This window comes from Marmota flaviventris, chromosome 4 (assembly GCF_047511675.1).
Source record: "Marmota flaviventris isolate mMarFla1 chromosome 4, mMarFla1.hap1, whole genome shotgun sequence".
Classification (NCBI taxonomy): domain Eukaryota; kingdom Metazoa; phylum Chordata; class Mammalia; order Rodentia; family Sciuridae; genus Marmota; species Marmota flaviventris.
In genome coordinates this window covers 34,919,028-34,928,072 of record NC_092501.1, presented here as the reverse complement: position 1 = coordinate 34,928,072, position 9,045 = coordinate 34,919,028, and positions in this window count along the sequence as shown.

Below are 9,045 nucleotides of genomic sequence, written 5' to 3'. Positions count from 1 at the left end.
TTTATTTATTTATTAATATTTATTTTTTAGTTTTCGGCGGACACAACATCTTTGTTTGTTTGAGGTGCTGAGGATTGAACCCGGGTTGCACGCATGCCTGATGAGCGTGCTACTGCTTGAGCCACATCCCCAGCCCTTTCCAGTTGTTTAAAACAAAGTTGTCATACTGTCTTTCCCTAACATCTCGCATACAGTCCACTGGTTTCTCTACCCTTGTCCTCCACCACTCCCATCTCCCCAGCTCCCACAGTCTGTTTTCAACTAAAGTTCCAAAGTGATCTTGTTGACCCATGCCACTTAATTTGCTCAGAACGCTGCAGTGTCTCCCATTTGCTTAAAGTAAAAAGCTAAAGTCTTAAAATGTAGGCTTGATCCTCTATGGTCTACACCTCTGTATCCCAGTGACACCATTTCTCATTCTACCAATGGATCATTCTGCTGTGGCTTCTCCAGCCTTCTCCAGAACACAGACATTCTCCCCAGATGTCTTCGCAATTGCTCTTTCTGTACCTAGAGTGCTTTTTCCTCAGCATTTCCTGTGACTTAAGCCCCACCGCCTTCACAGTTGTTGGAATGTTTTCTGGATCCCCGTATTGTATTGTATTGTATTGTGGAGTGGTTGCTGGGGATAACACCATTTCTACATCCCCAATCCTTTTTTTAAAAAAATATTTTTTAGTTGTTGGTGGACTTTTATTTATTTATTTGTTTGTTCGTTTGTTTGTATGTGGTGCTGAGATTCAAACCCAGTGCCTCACACATGTTAGGCAAGCGCTCCACCACTGAACCACAACCCCAGCTCAATCCTTTTTATTTTTAAGACAGGGTTTCACTAAATTGCTATGGGTCTCACTAAGTTGCTGAGACTGGTCTCGAACTTGGGGTCCTCCTGCCTCTACCTCCAAGTTTCTGGGATTACAGGTGTGTTCCACCTCACCTGGCTGGACCCCTTGTTTTAAATCCCATTGTATCATTTCCTCCCCCAAATCACTCCCTATCCTTACCCTGCATTCTCTTTTTCTACAACTCTAATTACATCATAAATTCAATAAAGAGGCTAGAGGTGTAGCTCTGTGGTATACTTGCCTAGAGTGTACAAAGCCCAGGGTTCAATCTTCAGCAGCACCAAAAATAATAATTTTATAGAATTTATGTATTTATTATATTTATCATCAGTCTCCTACACACACTAAAATGTGAACTTCAGAAAGATGTATTCAGCCAGGCATGGTGGCTCACGCCTGTCATCCCAGCAGCTCGGAAGGCTGAGACAGGAGGATGGCAAGTTCAAAGCCAGCCTCAGCAATGGTGGGGCGCTAAACAACTCAGTGAGACCCTGTCTCTAAATAAAATACAAAAAATAGAGCTGGGGATGTGGCTCAGTGGTCACATGCTTCTGAGTTCAATCCCAGGTACAAAAAAAAAAAAAAGATGTATTCCACTGATGTAGCTTCAGTGCTTAGAACAGTGCCTGGCATATAGATGATATGGAATAAACACTAAGTGAATGAATGGACTTATGTTAATGATCTCTATTCAGCTCTTTTTGTGGTCTGCTCACCATTATATGGAGAAAGCAATAGCTAATAATGGTACAACAGTCACTTACAAAGTCAGCAATAACAACGTCAATAATCATTTATTTTTAAAATTTACCATGAGTAATATCAATAATCACAGTTGTTTCTCAAATCCACTACCAGTGGATCAATTACCATATAGCAATCCAATTACCATGTAGCAAACAGTATACTAAAAGCCAGATAGTCCACATGGACGATATTAAATCTGTCTTCCAGATGAGGGCACTAGGGCTCAAGATTTAAAGAAATTTACTGGGACTGGGGATGTGGCTCAAGCGGTAGCGTGCTCGCCTGGCATGCGTGCGGCCTGGGTTCAATCCTCAACACCACATACAAACAAAGATGTTGTGTCCAGCGAAAACTAAAAAATAAATATTAAAAAATATAAATATTAAAAAAATTCTCTCTCTCTTAAAAAAATTAAAAAATAAAGAAATTTACTCAAGACCCAAGTCACTATGCTCCTGGTATTGAGTAAATCAGTCCCGAAGGGTTGGAAGTAATCCTCGGTGATCTGTGGGCTTGTCATTCGTTGCTTGTGCCCCATAAGGATACAAAATGGGTAGGTATCTGCAATGTTTCTGGTACTTGCTGTCTGAGATTATGGGTAATAACTGCTGTGTCTCTGCTGCAACCCCCACTCCCTCCCCACCCCTACCAGACTGCAGATTTGTTGGAGGAGCTTTACATTCTTCAAATCAACTTGCCTTCCAGGAGGTTTGGCCCAAGGAGGAAGTAGATGGAAGTCTGTGCCTGTGGTTCTTTCCCCTTGAAACAGATGACACAAAGGATGTTTTTACTTAGAATCCTGAATCTGCTGTATTTTAAACTGACCAATTCACGGAACAGATGGATTCTGGATGAAGCTGTAACCCAGAGGTTGAAACTGATTTCTGTTGGCTGTTTCAACCCCCACGTATTTGTGAATGATGTTAATTCGTGAGGGGAGGGAGGTAGTGGTAGAGGATGTTCTGTTCCAAAAAGAAAAAAGAATACTTCTGTTTTGACCACTGAATAAAATGAGAATGAATCTAGGCAGAAATGACTTGACTCGAGTTTAATAGATTTTTAATATAAAAAGGCTAGCAGATTCCAGTGGAAGTGAATATAGTCTATTTGTATTTATACACAGGGATTAAACAAACTAATCCAACAGGAGTCTGTGCAGGCAATTGTTTGGGAGCAAGATAGATCCATCTGCGTGCAAAGAATTGTGAATGAAGGAGCATCCATGGCTCAGTGGGCAGGCAGGGCACAGGGGAGACCACCAGTCTGAATAATCAGACATTCACATTTCCCACTGTTTTGTTCTATTGTATCCAAATGTGAGAAGCTGCTCTTCAGTCCTCCACATACAAAGCTCTTTATTGGACTTTATTGAGGCATGATCCCAGCTGCTTTACTCAAACTGCCAGCCTCTGAAGGAGTTTGGCTTGATGGTGTCTGGCAGCTTGGCTTTGCCCCCAAGTAGATTTATGAGCTGTGAAAGATAGTCAAATTAACACCCTAAGCATTCCTGATAGGATTAGAGGCCTGCATTTGCATACCACCCTGACATACCACACCATCTTTGTATCTTCCCAGCCCTCCTGGGTGGGGTTTGGAGAGGGCAAGTAAGAGGTGATGCCACACACCCCTCTCCCAGCTGGCTATACAAATGGTCACCATGCAATTCCAGATTACGTTATATGGCATTTAACATCTTCTAATGGCAGCATCTCCCAATCAAAAGGACTGAACTGAAGAGGCAAATGCATCCCCTCCCTTTCAGGGCTGGATTCCCAGAGAGAGAAAGAACCAGGCTCTTTTCTGGGGTAGGATGAACTCCTCCAACTGCCCCAAGGAGTACTGGGGATTGGCCATAAAACACCCATTGAAATCAAACTAGTAACTGATTGTTCTGATTTTAACAGTTAAGCATATTCAAGGTAGAAACTTTGGAAAATGCTGTACATACAGCAAAATTTTAAAATTATCCATATATCTTATTACTTACAAATTATTTACCTCCTTTTCCCTCTCCTACTACTCATTTCCCTCATAGAAGCAATAATCATTATCAGTTTCCTATGTATTTTCTCAGAAAAATCTATGCTTAATCATATATAATCATTTTTTCTTTCTTTTAAACACAAATAGTAGTATGTAATGAAAGCAAATAAGAGAGAATACAAAAGAAAAAAGAAAAAGAAAGAAAGAAAAGGAGACAGACCTCAATGGATCGGTGATGCTTTATTAAGCAAGGGAGAGGCACAATTTTAAGAGGAAAATGGCGGCTGGCTACAACAAGAGTCTGAGTTTTATGGGGTTTAGCAGGGTCATGTCATGGGAAGAGTTAGTCAGTTACTTTTGGCAGGCTTACTTTCAACAGGCAGGGAGATTGGGGTAGATAAAGGAGATTGCGACAGATCATATTCCTGAGCTCCCTTTTCCCTGAGGGTTTTGTAAATCTTCCTTTCTGTCATATAAGACCTTTGCTTTTTTTCTCTTGACTATATAGCCCAAGATACTTCCTTGTCAATATAATGTTGCCTCAGTCTAAAGGAGAATTTTTAGCCAGGTATGTGGTGCACAACTATAATCCCAGCAATTCAGGAGGCTGAAGAAGGATTACAAATGCAAGGCCAGCCTGGACAATTTAGCAATTACCCTGTCTCAAAAAAAAAAAAAAAAGAGTGGGGAAGGAGCTCTGTAATAAAGTGCCCCTGGATCAAAAAAATAAAGGAATTTGGTGTGTGCCTAGCATGCACAAGTCCCTGGGTTTGGTTCTCAGCACTGCAAGGAGAGAGAGAGAGAGAGAGAGAGAGAGAGAGAGAGAGAGAGAGAGAAGAGGGAGGAGGAGGAGGAGGAGGAGGAGGAGGAGAGGGAAAAGAAAAATTTTAAATAAAACCTCACATATTCATTCTGTAATTTGCTAAGTCTTTGTGGATTCCTGGAATCTGTCATATCAGGCACCTGCAGGTCTCCTACCCCATTCAGCCTTCATTCATTTTACACATTGGGGTTCAGCATAAGGATTTTGTTAGAGGATTTGCACCTGTTATACTCCCTTGGATTTCTCATAAGAAGTTTTTGAGGCCCAGAGAAGTTGAGTGACTTGTACAAGTTCATCCAACTGGAAAGAAACAAAATCTCCCAAGTAATGCCTATACCCTGCTCTTCTCATGCCAGGATCCTAGTCCATTCAAGTTGGCCCAACCAGTGCTCCACCTTCTTAGGATTGCTGGTGACTTAAATGACAATTATCAGAAGGTTTTATTTTTTCTTACAGTGATGGGGATGGAACCTAGCACCTCACACATGCTAAGCAAGTGCTCTTCCACTGAGCTATATCCCCAGTCCCTTCAGATGACTTCTGTGCATGTCATTATCTGAAACCAAAGAATTGCTTAAAGAGAGAGCATCTAGCATTCTGGAAGAATCAGTAGGAGAGTGTTAGGGGAAGGAGGCAGCAGGTAGACATCTGTCCTCCCCAGCAGAAACAAGGTCAGCTTGGTTCAAGGAAAGGAAACGTTAGATCCAAGAGCTTGCAGGAACTGTGAATCAGAACAAAACACTCCTTTGTCAAATAAAGTCCACTCATGGGGAGCCTCAGGGAGTTAAATTCCTATATTAATTAGCTTTATTTTTGTTGTTGTTATTTCCAGAGCTGGGGATCCAACATAGGGCTTTGTGCATAGTAGGCAAGCACTCTACTACTATGATGCAGTTTTATTAACCTCTAGGAACTTTTGCCATCTCTTTGTAAGAAAGCAGGAAGGCAAATACAAGGCATTTATTTTGTCTCATTGGTCTTCCCTTGAAGCACTATCTTCAACTGTGACCCCATGAGATTTACAAGGGCAGTTTTGTGACTTAGATTCATGTCACAAAGGCTTTCCCAAATCCTGGCCAGGGCCAAGAATGGGTCTGAAAGGAAACCTTTTTCATTAGTCCCATAGCAGAGGCAATAAAGTAGCTGTGCCTTTGAAACCAACAAGTTGAGATAAGCACAAAGCGTTGAAAAGCAGAAGCTGGCCTAAAATGAGGTGAGTCACAAGTAAAGCCATTGACAGGGATGGAAAGTGTGTTTAATAGGAATTTAAGTGTAGATTTTTTTTTTTTTTTCTTTTTTGGTGGTACTGGAGATTGAACTCAGGCAAGCACTGTACCACTGAGGTACATCCTCAGCCCTGAGTGATATGGCATGTTCTTTAGTCAGAGCTTCCGAGGTCTTTTAGAATGTCAGACACTAGAGGCCCCCACCATCTTTCCCCTAAAAAGGGAGTTCAAACCGTGTGGTCTGTGATCTAATGAAAATGCAGTCTGACTCAGTCTGGATTAAAAGAGTTTTGTTTTGTTTCCTGTCTCCCTTTTAACTGATGGAACTACCATTCAAAACAGGAGATAAATTGCAAGAGGCCATTTCATGCCGGAGCAGTTACAAAGCAGAACCTCCAAGAATGCTTGGCAAGAAAGTGGAGGCCAATCATTCTCTTCTGAGAGCTGCAGGGATACAAAGCAACTGGTGAGTGGAGAGAACCTTAGTTAGCTTCCAGCCCCAATGGCTTGTCTCAAGTAACAGGAAGGAATATTCCTTCTTCTGTGGCCTCTTCCTTGGGCTATTCTTCATTTATCATGATTAACACACCCAAAATTTTGGCAAGCTTTGGGCTTTTTTAGTAAAGAGGGAGAAATCACTTAAAAATAGAAACAAAGCTATTTGGACCGTGTCCTATATAGTTATGATTATAGCACACACCTGAAGATGAAGCAGATGAATTGAGAGGAGTGACTTTTTCTACCAACTGTCAAAATGTTGCATTTTACGTTCTCCTTAGATGAGAATTCACCATTGTAAAATTTAGACTCTAATTAGTGCTAAAGGGCATTCTTTAGGAAGGCCTAGTATGCTAGTCTGCTTCCCAGTCCTATAACAAATACCTAAAATGATATAAAGAGAAAAAGGTTCATTTCAGCTTACAGTTTCAGAGGTCTCAGTCCACGGTGGGTTGGTGTTGTTGTAGCACATCGTGGCAGGAGGATGTGGCAAAGCACAATCACTAACCTCATGACTGAGAAGCAAAAGAGAAAAAGAGAATCTTCCCCCATTCAGGCATACCCTCAGTGACCTTAAAACCTTTCCTTAAGCCCTACCTCTTAAAAGTTCCACCACTTCCCAATAACACCAGCTGGAGACCATGCATGGGCTTTTGGAGGACATTCAGCATCCAAACTATAGAATCTGGTTGTTTTTTGTTGTTGTTTGGTTTGGTTTGGTTTTGCAGTGCTGGGGATCCAACCTAGGGCCTCAAGCATACCATGCAAATATTCTGCCACTCAGCTAAACCCTGAGCCCCTAGGATTAAACCCAGGGTCTCACACATGCTCAGTAAGTGCTCTGCCACTGAACTATATCCCCAGGCATTTATTTATTTTAAATTTTGAGATAGGGCCTTGTTATATTCCTGAGGCACCCTGAACTCTGCCATCCTCCTGCCTCAGCCTCCTAAGTAAAGATTACATACATGTGTATGAGATTACATACATGTGCCACCGTACCCAGCTATTTTAAAATTAGTTTTTGCTCTAACTCCAATAATAATGTCCTGAGTGGTTACTAAAAAGCAAGACAGCGCAGAGGAAAAGGAGGAATAAAAGAATAATTACTAGCACCTACTACATACCTACTGGCCAGATACTTTTCTTCAGAAAAATTTAAAAACATCACGTTTCCTTTCTCTGCTTTAGTAATAATTCCCCCAAATTTTGCTGTACATTGGAATTACTTGGAATCTTTTTTAAAAATATGGATACCACACTCTCATCCTGTGGCATTCTGATTTAATTGCGGTATGGCCTGGGCCATGAGGAGTTTTAACAGTTTCTGAAGTGATTTTGATGTCCAGCAAAGTTGGAGAACCTCTGGCTTAATGCCTAATGTATCTTCAGGATACCTGCAGGTGGCTCTCTCCTCTTTCATCAGCTCCAAGCACCCATGACCTTGACTCTGTGGGGTATCTCTCCTGTAGCACCTGTAATTTATCCTTTGGCCTCTTTATTCTACACTCCTCCTCGGGAGTACTCAGAGATCCCCAAAGGCAAGACCATGTCCCCAGGCATCATTGAATTCCTACACCACCATGGGCTCTCTGAGTACTAATTGAAGGAGTGAAATAATTTTCTATTTCGAGGGGCTGGGGTGGTGGCTCAGTGGTAGAACGATTGCCTAGCATGAATGAGGCACTGGGTTTGATCCTGGGCACCACAAAAACAAACTAATGTGTCCACCTAAAACTAAAGATACATAAATAAATAAATATTTTTTAAAAATTTCTATTTGGACATATCATTTTACTCAGTTAACTTTCTTTTTTTTTTTAATTATAGTTGTACCTTTATTTTATTTGATTATTTTTATGTGCTGCTGAAGATAGAACCCAGAACTCAGCGCCTCCCACGTGCTAGGCACCCGCTGAGCCACAACCCCAGCCCCACCAGTTGACTTTCTATGGCTAAAATAAATGTCGTTTTGTTTTTGCTCACTTGGTCATACTTTCTGTAATTTTAATAATTATTGGATTACCTTTTAAAAGAAAGCATTTATACCATTTTATGTTTTACATGTTTTAAAATACGTTTGCCAGCTGTAGTTATCAATACAAGCAAGATTCCAAATGCAGTTTGTCAAAATAAGTTAAATGATTATACGTGGGTCAGGATTATTTGTGAAGACATATTTCATTTAAGTCTCCATCGACTTAAAACCTGGTTTTCCTTTTAAAAACAAAACAAAAAAAGTTCATACTTCATAAAATTAGAAGGTAAATTCTTAAAAGTGTCTCTTTTTTGCTTGATTAATATGGAGTTCAGGGCCCGGCACACACATTTCTGAAGTTGTATCTCGCTTTATTTCCAAAATGCAAACAAAGAAATGGCTTCACAAGCAGTCTCCTGTAACATCGCGGAAGCGGTCACATGGCAAGGCTGGGCGACCGGCCTTCAGAGCCACTGTAATTGTCCCCACGTTCCTGGCCCAGCATTTCTAGTTCCCGCGACATCCGCGGACTTCTAATGTCGCGCTTTGTAACCCCGCCGGGCCGCGTGAATGGCGGCGAAGGTAACGTGACTGAGGAGCCTGGGGACCGCCCGGGAGGGGCGCCGGCCTGGCCAGTGGGAAGGTCGGACGCTGAGCGGCGAAATCACCCCACCGGCATCAGACCACCGTCTCCATTCAACAGCGGAATGTGGGCGGGCGGAGGACCTACGGCCTCTCGCCCGCGGTTAACCCTGTGTGCGCCCCCCGTGCGCAGCCAGGCGCCCGGAGCATCCCCTCCCGGGGCCTCCACGAGCGTCACGCTGTGTACCCAGCACCCTTTCGTGAACCGTGTGCTGCGACTTGCCACGTTCACGTTCCTCTGCATGTACTTGTGGCTCTCTGGGTGTTGCTGGCTTTTTAAATCTCACCACTTAATCACCTCGA